The sequence below is a fragment of the Pinus tabuliformis genome, chromosome Q (assembly GCF_031772625.1).
Source record: "Pinus tabuliformis cultivar Carrire ecotype Pingquan chromosome Q, CPIR1, whole genome shotgun sequence".
NCBI classification, from domain to species: domain Eukaryota; kingdom Viridiplantae; phylum Streptophyta; class Pinopsida; order Pinales; family Pinaceae; genus Pinus; species Pinus tabuliformis.
Window position 1 is genome coordinate 511,688,483 of NC_142296.1, and position 14,840 is coordinate 511,703,322.

At 38.2% G+C, this 14,840-nt stretch overlaps 1 pseudogene; it reads right to left on the minus strand.

Annotated features, from left to right (window-relative positions):
- Positions 1 to 208: 208 nt before the first annotated feature.
- On the minus strand, positions 209 to 5,713 carry LOC149220407 (autophagy-related protein 18a pseudogene; annotated as a pseudogene).
- Between the last annotated feature and the right edge of the window lie 9,127 nt (positions 5,714 to 14,840).

A 14,840-nucleotide genomic window follows, 5' to 3' on the forward strand; every position in this document is an offset into this window, starting at 1 on the left:
TTCACAACTTCACCTATCAGTATTTAGGCATGGAAAATTTCCTCAATTGATCAATTGATTAGATATAATACATAATATCATAATTAACCCTCTGGAACAAAAAACTGATCTTTAAAGACCAATATTTCCAAAGATGTCATCTTGATTGACCCTTGTCTGTGGAAGAAGCTTTCTTGTAAGGCCAATTATTTGAGGCATGAGACTTTAACTAAGGATTTATGGGGATTTTAATGGCCAACATAAATGTTTCAAACAAAATAGGTATATATGTAAGCCATACCTCTTTCAATCGAGTGGCATTTAGGGTGTTGAAGATCCTTATAAGAGTCCCCTTTGTACTAGCAATCACAACGAGGCTGCCATCAAGAGAGAGTGCAAAGAAGGTGATGCCAGAGTCATGGGAAGTTATGAATTTTGTCCTCTTGAGGCCATAGTGCTCGCCTCTCATATGCCCATGGTGAAAGCATGGGCAGGCCAACACGAAGCTACTGGGAGCATGAGAAACAACACAAAAACCCCTCAGTTTTGCCATTGTTTCAATCTGATGCAACAACTTCAAATGCATGATATTATACACATAAATTTTGTGCTCCAACACCACCAAAATCTGATCCCATCTCATCTTCATGGCTCAAAACTCAGGCCTGAAGGATAATTATCTGATATAGTGGCTCTGATGATCATTCCAGATCATGACCTTATTGGGTGATTACTGGGGATTCGAATCCCCTCCTATGATGGCGGAAATATTGCATTGAAATAAAATCTCCATAACACCAATACAGCGATTGTTGAAGTCCCTTCTAAAGATTTCCATGAACAGATTGTGGTTGTAAACCTAGAAAAAGGATAATTCTCTGATACAATAGATCTAATGATCATTCCATATGATGACCATATTGAGTAGGTACTGGGGATTCGAATCTCTACCCACGAGGGTGAAAATATTACATCAAAATAAAATCTCAACAACATCAATACTACCATTGTTGAAGTCTCTTCTAAAGGTTTCTCTGAACAGATCAGAGTTGTAAACCTAGAAACCCTACTCTGTGCCACAAGGAAAAACATACGAAGTCGTGTTGAATGATACATAGAGCAATGAGGATTTTTCACTGGCAGTCTCTTGGGAAGACGACGAATTTGGATTTGGATATGGATCGATGGATGGGTTAAGCATAGGTGTAGTACTATTGTTGGGTATTGAAGCTACCTGATGAAATAGTCGTTGTCGTCTTGATTAATGAATTGGGAAATCACCTTACATACAACCTTAAAAAGAAAGCAACCCAACCCAAATAAAGCCTTAAAATACATCTTTCACTTTCTTTTATGAAAGGTAATAATTCAATTTTGATTTTTTTTTTAATTAATATCATTGTATAATTGTGTTGTTTGTGCAAGGTAATCTCAAACATAAAATGAGATAATAATCAAATATGAACATTATGCATACATTTTGAATGAGTCCTCAAAGGTATTTTAGCTTTTAGTGGTCCTTCCCTCAGTTTCACTTGCCTCAGGGATTGCAATTTCTTATAGCTTTTGGCCATCAAAAGAACATTATTCTCATTGTCATTGTTGGCCTAGATGGAAGGTTACATGGAGAATCTATATTGGCTATGTATGTTACTATTGGGAAGGAATTTTGTTAGTATTATTCATATTTAACAAGATTATGATTTTTCATGAAAAAATCAATGTAGAAATATACTAATAAAGGAAATGTTACAAGTTCCTAACTACTTGAGCATTGTTATTTCATGTAAGGAGCTTTTATGGTGTAAAAGCAATATGCTAGATTTATGAAATTAGATGAATCTAGTGACAACTGATGTTTGTTGATTTGATCTTGTAAGTGGTGGTGAAATGTTGTAAAATAACTATGTGAGATTTTCTAATATCAAATGTATCTAGTGCCCCCCGCCCCTTAAAAAAAAGGTTCAATTTTCATAACTTTCTAGGGAATTTTCAAAAATTGCCCCTAAGTCACTAAAAAAAAATAGAGACTATTTCGACAAGACCGCCGCAAGCCTAAAACACTCCTACAGGTATTTTTTATAGTAGTGTTTCCATTATTAACCCATTACAAATAAGTAAACCAATACAAATTTGACATCAAATCGACATTGACAAGATTGAAAATAAGGGAATTTCAAATTTAGAACGGTACAAGTTTTAGAGATATATGTTTCACAAAATATTGTCACCATGACATTCTGAAATTTCTGTGAGTCTATCACCACCCATACTTTCCTCCTTTGCAAGTCTTAAACCTCACTTCTTCATGTCAAGCCTTGAAAATAAGAGAAATCCCCTAAAGTTCTATAAAACATTGGTTTCGCACTTTCTCTTAGCATTACCTGCGGTCCTGCACCCAAAGGTCATGTTCCCTGCGTACCTAACCGCTCTGTCTCTATGTAATGGGTGTGGACCCCTGTAAAAGTCAAAAAGGCACAAGTACATTCTTAAAAACTCACTTTGAGTCATTTCTGGAAGCTTCTAGAAGGAATCTTGAGGTGGCAAGTTCGCTCCTTTAAGGTGCATGCATCCCATACGCTAAGGAGCTTTGGTGTGAGGAGCTTATCCCTTTGAAGGAGGACTCTATCCCTTCATAGGTGGACCTGTAACCTCCTTCCTTTACACTATAAAATGAAGCATTGAGCTGGTTACTGGGGAGGTTGAAAGCTTAATATTTTTGAGGTGAAATGTTGTTGGAACTTAGTCTTCCTAATTGAGCTTTTGTGAGGAAATATAACATACCTCTTTGATCTCATTTGGAAGAGTGTGAAGCTTGTCAAAGTAGAGGAGATTCCTATTTCAGACCCTGGGAGGAGCTTGTACAACATCAAGGCACCAAAGGTTGTAAAGTTCTTCTATTTTCAAAGTTAATACAATCAAGTTTATTTTTCTCAATAAGCTGTGTTTTATGGTTTATTTTATGGATTCCTTGATCACCATAATGAACATGATTTATGATATTAGCTATGCAGGTGTTATTTGATGTGTGCTTGTTTGTGATTGCAGTTTATCAAAAGGAAACTCTTTCAGACGATTGAAGGATGGTTGCCACAAACTAGCGTTGGACTTAAGGTAGGGTCTAAAACACCTCTTTAGTTTTTATTAATGAATCACAATATGTTTAGAGAAAGGTAGATTTTCTTGTTCTATTTGTTGCTATATATATTTTGATACTAGGGAGATCAGCCTTGTCCGCAAGAACGATTTATCCAGCCAACAAATTGGCGACTCCACTGGGGAACTGAATTTGGTTTTTGGTTTTCCTTTTTCTTTGACTTGAGAAACTTGTTCTTGTTTCTGGTTTTTGCTTGATGTGTGTGGGATTGGGTAGCTTTTAGGATCTGGATTATTTTTTCATTTTCTGAATTTTACAGGGAACCGCACTTTCTGTTTACAGACAGTGCGGACCTCTCCACACTTTTCCTTTAGTACACAGAGCGGTACCACATCTGGTTATTCTAGAAGCCTGCGGACCCTGTCAAAATTTTTGAAAAACTTAAAATGTTTTCTTCCAGTTAATTTTAGGTTTTATTTATGGCTTTTAGTGTCTACCCAGATCTGCATGTGTTCTGTAAAAATCTCTTGCAAGTAAGTTCCATTGGTATTTTTGTTTTAGATGATTTTCTAGAAGTTTTGCATGCCTGGATTGGTTTTCACTTGGTCTTTGTAGTGACTCAGAGATTAGAAGCCTAAGAAACCTTAGAATACCCTGGTCTTTTTTGTCTTCTTGACGAATCTGACTAGTTTTTGAAATCTGCCCTTGGTGAGAAATAGATTTCATTTTCTCTTTGCAAATCTTTGAATGAACTTGCTTATAAGTTTTGAATTTCATTTTTATAAATGAAAACACATTTGGATGTTTTTTTTATTGATTTGTTTTTCTGAATGAATTAATCCTTAGTTTATTGAATAACTAAGTAAAACATCCTCAAAAATATTTGAAGCTTTTTACATTAGGTTTTTCAAGTTTTTAGATCTCAAAATTAGTTTTTTAGTTTTGAGTGTTTTCTAGAAATTGTAGAATCTCTTTTGAAAGAAAATTGTTTTTGTAGTTTTTGAGTGTTGAAAAAGAAAAGGAATTTTTTGTGAGCTTTAATTAGTAGTCTCATTTTGAGTTCTTATTGAAAAAGACAAAAGGATTTTCTTTTCATTTCTATGTTGAAAGAAGGATTTGTTTCTTAAAAGAATTGCATTCTCAACTCTTTCTTTTAGCTAGAAATTCATTGAAGGAAAAACGAATTGTTTATCATTTTAGGTGCATTTTTAGTGTTTTTGGAGTCGAGTCTTCACACCATCAAATTTTCATTTCCATACATATTGACATAAGAAGCAACCCATAAAATTAACGCTTAAATAAAATTAATCTAGCAATCTTTTTTATTTCTAGGGCTCTTATCAATATAGCTTAGGCTAGTATCTTGGAGTAGGGAGTAATTAACTCTCCAAGATAGTTAAAAAAAACAAGTAGCTATATCTCGCGGTAGGAAATAAATCCAATTGTAATTGATATAATCTGGGAAGCTCCTCTTAAAGGAGTCAATCACGAGATCATGTCTGAACCTTTGAGACAATCAAGTCTGTCTCATTGGGAAAGATAGAAGATTTGCTCGTATTAAAAATGGTAAACCTCAGATTAACCATTGTCGAGGAGCCTGGGGTCACTTGTTGGTAAATCTCGGATTGATCATGTCGAGGATCCTTCAAGGGGATTGAGCTTTGTTACTCTGCCCTTGCACGTAAATCGTATCGTAGACTATTCCCTCAGTTGTATTTGTTACTATTGGTAACCTTAGTGTCCATAAACTTAAGATTATTTCCTAAGGTGACGGTGAAGGATGGGTCTCACTGTACCTGGAGCAGACATCGACTAGACTCACTTGGACTCTCTGGGGGGTTCTCTTCACTCGAGATGGTTTTGTGAAGAAACTTGTGCTAGTCTGTTTCATTAAGCAGGTTGTCAGGGTAACTGTTCCAACTGCCCTTTCTGTATTGAATTCTGAGACGTTGGATTTCATCAACAACTAGTGTTTTTGGTACGGAAAGTTACTATTTCTGTGTGGTTTGAACTCTTAGATTTTTAGGTGTGTGATTCACTTGTTTGTTTCTTTAGAGACTTTAGGTGCTTTTATTGAAATTTTCTTTGTTTGCGTGTGATTATTTTCATCCTACACCCAGAGATTATTATCCTTGATCAATCATGTCAAGACAGTCATCCATGTTTTCCCAATCACTGGAAACATTTTTATATGGCGGTCCTACTGTTCCTTTGGGGTACCAGTCACTTTTTGGTACTTTTTCAAGAGCAACTCCTCGACCGACTGAACATCAGTTATCACCTGGCAATAATGGAACTAAAATGTTAAATGTAGAACAGATTTTTGTGATGTCTGGTAGTATTCCAAACCCTCAACCTCAAGGTAGTCAGTTACCGCATGGCGGGCAAGGTAGTTAGTTACCACTTGGGGGCAACCTCAAGGTAGTTAGTTATTGCCTGGGGGGCAAACTGAAGATAGTCAATTTCCGCTTGGAGGGCTACCTCAAAGTTTTCAACCTTCAGGATAGTACATACCCCAAGGTTAACCCCATATTCCTCATGATGCTTATCAACTCCAGAATCAGTACATGCCTCAGTGTTATCAACCTCAAGATTAGTACCCAACTCAAGGTTTCCAACCGCCTTCTGGTGAGTCATTTTTACAAGAAGATTGAAATGTACCTCCTAATTATCAGCCCTACGTTCAACGAGGTTATGGTCCTCCATACGTACAACCTTCTATGGGTCCCTGAATGAATATGGTGTGGGATCCATCTCAAACTCAACATACTTTGCAACCTAATGTGCAATTACCTTATCAAGTTGGACATCCTTTGGTTTCTAGTCCAATCCAACAACCTGTCCAACCTACGATTCAAACCTCTGCACCTGCTTTAGTTCAGTCGCCTGGGCCTAGCTCACCTCAAACTCTGCCTCGAACTGCTGCTGCAACTGCTACATTTTATGTTCAATCTATCACACCTATTTCTGGAGTATCTATAGCTCCAGTTTCTACTATCCCTACATCAGTGTCAACTCCTCAAGTCTCTTTGCCCCAGTCAGGACCTATGGTTTAGACTTCGGTCTAGATGCTTGCAGGACAAGCTAGTCCTAGTACAATTGCCACGAGTCAGCTGCACCAGGGACAGTATCAATCCGGTCCTACTGTACAAAATTCAGTTTATTAGTATCAACCATACTCTGGCTATACTTATCAATAGCCTCAATAACCCCAATTTGGTATGATTAATCCTGGTTTCCCGGGAGGTTATAACATTCCTAATGCAAATCCGATTCCAGGATATCCTGGATATCCTCCTCCTGGAGCTGTCTCATTACACAAGGTTTTCACGAACCTAACCATCAATTACCATTCATTGCAACTTTGGATTTACCTAATTTTTCACCCCTTACGAACGATCCAATTTACTATCTTCTGTATTGGCTGCCAATGCCTAATAAGTTGCCTAGTGATATCCCGAAATTCGAGGGTAAGTCAGGTGAGGATCCGTCTAATCATGTGATCACTTATCACCTCTGGTGTGCATCTAATTCCATTATTGATGATTCAATTTGATTGTCTCTTTTTCAAAGAACTCTTATTGGTCTTGCCGCCAAATGGTACATTGAGTTACCACAAGGATCTTTCTATAATTTCAGTCAGTTAGCCACTTCTTTCTTAACTCATTCTCAGTTGCCTATCAGATACAACAATGACACAAAACTGTTATCTTCACTAAAAAAAGACACATCCACATGCATTTCTGATCATATTCATGAATGGTGACATAGAAGACATTTAGTGAAAGTTTTCATTCCGGATCAAATGTAGAAACTTTTTCTAAAAATCAGCTAGCTCTGATACCATGTAGAAATTTTGAATAATATAACACTTATTCACAGATATTATCATGATTATACACTATTTGCGGAATGCATGCATAACACATAACCTCCTCTATGTTGATCATCAATTTGCGGAATAAAAAACAATCGCATGCGCACATTGAAACATCAATCACACATATCAACACAGTATGTACTAGGGAAAGAATACAGCTAAAAACCCCCAACTATCTATATATTATAATGATAGAGAACATGTAACAATACATAGTACAATACTCCTCACAGGTACTCAGTACTATCTCCACCTGCTACACACAAACTAGCTCAGATCTGAATCAAGTCACAGGTTCAAATATCCTCCACTGTTTGTGTGTCTCCACTGCACAATCCAATGTGAGAATAGGAATGATCCAATGCTCGTTTTCCCTTGGCTTGTACTGTGCAAACCTCATTGGAAATCTCAATCAATTATTGTGCAAATCTCATGCACAGCTATAGTCACAACTGATAGTAGTCTCACCCTTTCACCCACCTCTACACTTGTCTCCACTGATTGTCCATGCACTGAGTTAACTGATGTATTATTCAGTTGATTTATGAGTTAATAATTAGTGAATTAATTAATAATTAATTCACATCTCTCATCACTAGTGTATTTGGTGGTTAGACTAAATACAACTAGTTCAACTAAGTCAAACTGAACACAACTCCATCAACTCCTCAATCAACTCCACCAAACTCAATCACTTGAGTTCTAACTGAAGTCCATCATGCAATGGCTCAACTAACCCATAGGAAAAGTGTATTTCCTTCTGGCAGTTTCACATGCCACATCCGTAGCTCAAACTGAAGTGCTGCAAGAGGATAAGATAATATTTATAGTCCAGATATTATTAAAGAGCTAGTAATATTCGATTGTTCTATTTTTAGACTGGCAGTCTAAAAATAGACTCTGCCCATATGTATAAAATAGAAGTCCATATATTTTTACAAACATGACCAATCATCCATAAATAGCATCCTGCAACTCTAGACCATGATCCATATGTCAAAAATAGACATAGTCCAAAAATAGACTTTGTGCCAAAAATAGCCTGCAGGCCCACTTAGTGAAGGCGACTTCTTTTCACTAAGCTCCATCGTCTTGTTGCATTTTCAACACTCCCTCTCAACAAGATATGGATTATCTGCAACCCCTATCCTACAACTCTAGAATGTTCTGCATGCAACACACTTGCCCGGTCCACTTGCTCCAACAACACTTGGAACAAAAACACTCCCAACTGACCACTCTGTTGGGATACGAACATACTCTGATGCTAAAGATCTACCTTCTGCTGACAAGTGCTCCCTCTCTAACATTTGCGCTACTGCAACATCTCCATGCATATCATACCATTCCACACTTCTTTGTGCTGCTTAGCACTGTGTAAAACACTTGTGCCTCTCGCATTGTTGTAGCCTGCTAGCTATGCGCTATCCTAGGATTCCCTACACTGTCACTCTCTCTGCCACTCCATCTGCATCTATCTCTACTCAATTAGTTAGTTCCTGCTACTCCACATCGTGGCTCCCGTAGCAAGGTCTCATCCAAGAGGTTGGGTACCTCAAGGATCCTACCCCTCCTCCTTGGGACAATCACTCTATATCGCCCCACCTCCTACCTAGAGGTATGGATGCATGTGATCCCTAAGCCCACCTGGCTCGAAGTTTCCCCTACTAGAGGTCTCTGCATGAGTAGATGTCTCTACTCGATCTCCTCTCAGCTTCCCTTGTTGTGGCTGCTCCACAACCTCTTGAAGCTGCTGCACCAACCGTGGCTCCTCCATTGTCGTCTGAGACTTCTTCTAGCTCTGCATGTTGAGAGGTAATATACGCTCCCTCTCAACCACCAAGTCTCCATCAGTTGCCTCGCTACTCAAGGCTTTGCATGCATCTTGAACCTCAAGAGCATACAGGTTCTTGACCCATGAACTAATCTGCTTCACTTGTCTAGTGATGATGTGTCTAAGGAAAACCTTTCCCTTACTGAAGACTACATCATAGCCTCTGTCTTCCAGCATCGCGATCGACACCAAGTTTCTCTTCAGTCCTCATACATACTTGACATCGGTCAAGGTAAGGCGATATCCATGCTCCCTTTGAAAAATAACCGCGGCTACACCTGAGACACTATACTTCTCATCATTACCCATTGCTATGAGTATCTGGAGATCTCTATCCTCCAAAGTAATGAACAAACTCTTGTCACCGGTCATGTGGAAAGGAGCTCCACTGTCAAGAAACCAACCACTTCCCACCATGGATGAAACCATGCACGCAAAGAGTGTGAAATCCAACTCAAATTGTGAAGCAAGTGCCTCACCTCCAGATCCTTCCCTGGATCCCTTCTTGGATTTCCTCCGTGGACAATTTGTAACATAATGGCCCACCTCATGACAACGAAAGCATCGCACTTTCGATTTGTCAAACTTATTTCCATCATTGGAAGAACCGGATTCAGAAAGAGAACCCTTCTCCTTCCCCTTCTTTGCTTTGTCAGCCAAAGTGCAATTTTCTTCATCATATGCCTTTGATGAAGACCCGTCCCTAGTATTCCGCCTGATCTCCTCTTGCACAAGATCTGACCAAAGTCTCTCCCATCCTCGCAATTTCTCCTGACCATTGACAATGTCCTGATAGGAATTCTAACTCTTCGGAAGACCAAGGAGCGCCAAGCTCACCACATCACCAGTCCACCCATCGACACACCCCGACACTTCCCAGCTCATCGGCATTGGGTGAACTTCTTGAGATACTTGGGCATACTGTCTCCTTTCTCACACTTAATGTTTCTGAGTTTATCCTTGACGCTAACTTCCTTTGGTCGCTCTTCCTTTGGAATAAATCTGTCAATGCTTTCCACATCATGTATGGATAAGCCTTTCCATGTAGGCTGGATAAAATGTGATCCTTCATGCCCTCCAACAGAATCCTTCAACACTTTGCTGCCTTCTTTTTCCAAGCCTCAACATGAGCAGCATCAGTAGGCTTTGGGACCTCAGCCTCTATGAACCCTTCAACCCATTATCATCTAACACTGCCTCCATCCTATCTTTCCATGCAATATAATTCGAGTTGCCTTCAAGAGCATACTCCAGTCTCAATCCGTTGAAAGGCATTTCAACTTCGACACCAACAAAACACTACTACAAATTCGAATTCCACTAGCTCAAAACTCAACCGCTTCTGATCTAAAATTCGTGAGAACAAAGTATTTCTCGTACAGAGATTGAATGTATGGGAATTTACTGGATATCTCACCTTCCAAAAGAAGGATGAATCCAGAGGCTACCTGGCCCAATTATAGACTCTGCCTGAAGAAATAAAATGTAAACACTTTCTGAATAATAGATCTGATGATCAACTTCGCTCTGATACCATGTAGAAACTTTTTCTACAAATCAGCTAGATCTGATACCATGTAGAAATTTTGAATAATATAACACTTATTCACAGAGATTATCCTGATTATACACTATTTGCAGAATGCATGCATAATACATAACCTCCTCTACGTTGATCATCAATTTGCGGAATAAAAAACAATCGCATGTGCACATTGAAACATCAATCACACATATCAACATAGTATGTACTGGGGAAAGCATATATCTAAAATCCCCAACTATCTGTATATTATAATGACAGAGAACATGTAACAATACATAGTACAATACTCCTCACAAGTACTCAATACTATCTCCAACTGCTACACACAAACTAGCTCAGATCTGAATCAAGTCACAGGTTCAAATCTCCTCCACTGTTTGCTTGCCTCTACTGTGCAATCCAATGTGAGAATAGGAATGATCCAAGCTCATTTTCCCTTGGCTTGTACTGTGCAATCGTCTTTGGAAATCTCAATCAATGATTGTGCAAATCTCATGCACATCTATAGTCACAGCTGATAGTAGTCTCACCCTTTCACCCACCTCTAACACTTGTCTCCACTGAACTGTCCTTGCACTGAGTTAATTGATATATTCTTTAGTTGATTTATGAGTTAATAATTAGTGAATTAATTAATAATTAATTCACATCACTCATCACTAGTGTATTTGGCAGTTAGACTAAATACAACTAGTTCAACTAAGTCAAACTGAACACAACTCCATCAACTCCTCAATCAACTCCACCAAACTCAATCACTTGAGCTCTAACTAAAGTCCATCATGCAATAGCTCAACTAACCATAGGAAAAGTGTATTTTTTCTGGCAGTTGCACGTGCCACATGCATAGCTCGAACTAAAGTGCTTCAAGAGGATAAGATAATGTTTATAGTCCAAATATTATTAAGAGCTAATAATATTCAAATGTTCTATTTTTAGACAGGTAGTCTAAAAATAGACTCCCCCATATGTCCAAAAATAGAAGTCCATATATTTTTACCAACATGACCAATCATCCATAAATAGCATCCTGCAACTCATAGACCATGATCCATATGTCTAAAAATAGACATAGTCTAAAAATAGACTTTGCGCCAAAAATAGCCTGCGGGCCCACTTAGTGAAGGCGACTTCTTTTCACTAAGCTCCATCATCTTGTTGCATTTTCAACATCAAATTTTAGCAGAATGGTTCGTTAAATCATTGTTACCTAAAATCACTGAAGATGTAGCTAAGGCAAGAGTTGTCACTGAAGAGCAAGTCATTGCTCAAGCTCAGTACCTTGACCTCGTTTATACACAGTCAGGTACTTTACACAAAAAAAATCCCTAATCTCCAAAAACTACATCTCCTTTAGGGTCTCAGGCCGCTGATGGTATGATTGGTTCAGTTAGTATTAAAAGTAAGAAGAAATCTTCAAATAATTCTTCTCCTACAATAACTTTACCTGCTTCCCTGAAAGGATATTCTTCCACTGAAGTTTCTGCCAACGTCCATGTCATAGATTCATCTACGACCAAATCTGGTAGTAAAAGGAAGGGGAAGAACAAAAACAATCAAAATTCAAAAGACAAAACAAATAAAAATGAATCTTTTGACGAAAAAAAAAAACCTCGATGTCCTTGTTTCATCTATAACGAGGATCATTTTACTAAAGAATGCCCCTATCAAGTAGAGTTTTCTAAATTCGGTAAAGGTTCTCAAACACCTGCTATCTTGAAGGACCCTTCTCCTACTCAAGATAGTAAAGCGGTTGCTTCTTCCTTGAATACTTTGGAAGAACCCATTATGATGATGTCTCATGTCAGGATTGCGACGTGATCACAAGATTATGGTAGTAAAAATCTTGTTGATGGTAAAGAAGAAGAATCTTCTAATTCAAACCCATCAACTACACCTCCTCCTGGGTTTGCTCCACTACAAATTGAGAAACCCAACTAAGACTTAGTAACCAAACCTCCTGCTAAAGGTATATTTCAGAAATCAGCTTTCAATCCATATGCGAAAGCTGCTCAGAATTATAACATTGTTGAAGACTTAGCTATTGCCCCTTCAACAATGTCGACTTTGGAAGTGCTGCAATCATGTCCAGCACAGCGTAAATTACTATTGTCAGCTATAGGAGCTGTTGATCTTCAGGATTCAAACCTAATAATCTTCGATTTAGAGGATAGTACACCCCACCTTCCTCATCAAATGGCTTTCTAGATTCCAGTGTTAGTCAAAAACAGACCTTGCTTTAGGACTGTGATTGATGAGGGAGCTTCTACGTGTATTATGTTGATCCAGTCTTGGAGATATCTTGGTTCTCCTACCACTCAATCAATCTTCGACAATTCTAAAGGCTTTTGACGGTCGAGGGTTCCATCCTTTTGGTATTTTGGAAGATTTACCTATCGGGGTAGAAGGCAAAACTGTAAATCTAGATATGGAAGTGGTTGGTGCCCCTCTAGATTACAACCTTCTCCTGGGTTACAGTTGGTCTTATGCTATGACTACTATTGTTTCATCGGTCTTTTGGCTTGTTAAGTTTCCTCATAACAGAAATATCGTTACGATAGACCAGCTGAGTTATTTCTCATCTGACCCAACCTCTACTGATAGTGTTCAACATGTCGGTAAAACAACTATCCCTTACAAGGATGTTGGGGTAGGATTGATTAAAGATTCTGGTTTTCTAAGAACTTTTTCCTTCCCTCCTCTTAACATATCGCCTTCTATTTCATCTATTCATATGATTTCATCAAACACAATTGCTTTTGATGATCCTTGGATCGTACCTTTCGATTTTGAGGTGGATTCATTTGATGGCGCGATGCCTTTGAATCCCTTTGAAATTGCATATTAGGCATTACAGTTGTTTTCTGATTCTTGACCTGTTGCGAGGATAGTTTGTTCCTATCTCAACCTTGTTAAAAAATGAAAGAAGGAGTCATGAGCATAGTTCTTGGTCTTGTGTCAAGCTCGTTAAAAAAATGAAACAAGGAGTCAGCAAGGATAGTTTCTTCCTGTCTCAACCTCGTTAAAAATGAAACTGGATGTTGCGAGGATAGTTTGTTCCTATCTCAACCTCGTTAAAAAATGAAACAAGGAGTCATGAGCATAGTTCCTGGTCTTATGTCAAGCTCGTTAAAAAATGAAACAAGGAGTCTGTGAGGATAGTTTCTTCCTGTCTCAACCTCATTAAAAAATGAAACTGGATGTTGCGAGGATAGTTTATTCCTGTCTCAACCTCGTTAAAAAATGAAACAAGGAGTCATGGGCATAGTTGCTCGTCCTGTCTCAAGCTCGTTAAAAAATGAAACAAGGAGTTAGTGAGGATAGTTTCTTCCTGTCTCAACCGCATTAAAAAATGAAACTGGATGTTGTGGGGATAGTTTGTTCCTATCTCAACCTCGTTAAAAAATGAAACCGGAAGTCTCAAGCATAATTCCTGGTCTTGTGTCAAGCTCGTTAAAAAATGAACAAGGGGTCATGAGCATAGTTCCTTGTCTTGTGTCAAGCTCGTTAAAAAATGAAATAAGGCTTTTGAGGATAGTTCTTTTCCTGTGTCAACCTCATTAAAAGATGAAACCAATTTGAGTCTTCCCAAGATCTCGAAAGTGAACCTTCATTCCATTCACCTGGTTGAATGCAATGAAGCTTGGGGGGCATGTACCTCGATTTAAGTCATTATGTTGGGGGCATGCGAACTTATAACAAGCATAGTTTTTGTTTCAAGCTTGTGTAAACATGAAACTGAATCCAAGCAGAGTTATCTGTGGTTCAAGCTTGTGTAAAAATGAATCCATACCTGATTTACATCTCGTGATTGTCGTTTTTATCCGCTAATTTCTGTTAGATGAGCCTTGGTTGTTTTCACTCCATTGTCACCATCTCTTTGGCTAATTATATGCTTTCACTTGGTTGTTTACCCTTCCTGAGGGACTGCATCTATGAGTGGTTTTATTAGCCAGCCTCTTAACCATTACATGTTTTGAGCAATTCCTCCATTGTTCGAACCAATTGCTACCGTTTATACCACTCATTCCTCTAGGATGAGTCCTCTTTAAGCTCTTTTCTGACTCATAAAATATGAAAAGATTGCCGAGTTTTTCCTTTTTAAACTCGTTAAAATGGAATTAAAAGGACAGTCCACTTACAACTCTTTTCTGACCATATAAACATGAAAATATTGCCAGATTTTTGTCATTTCAAGTTCGATATTGATTATAAAACGACGTGTCTTTGATCTCTTTTTTACTTTTTCGGATTAGGGCCACTAATTATGAAAAGTACTCCTTGATCGTAATGGTCAAGCAGCTCTCTCAAGTATTATTTTATACTTTTTTGGGCTTGGGATACATAGATTGATGAAAAAGGACATCCATGGAGTTTTCTTAAGTTCTTCTTCTGACTCCCTAAAATTGAAAAAACACCGATTTTTTCCTATACTGGACTCGTTAAAATTTAATAGTAAAGGACCTGTTCAATTTTAAACAGGAACGAACCACTCCTTCTTAGG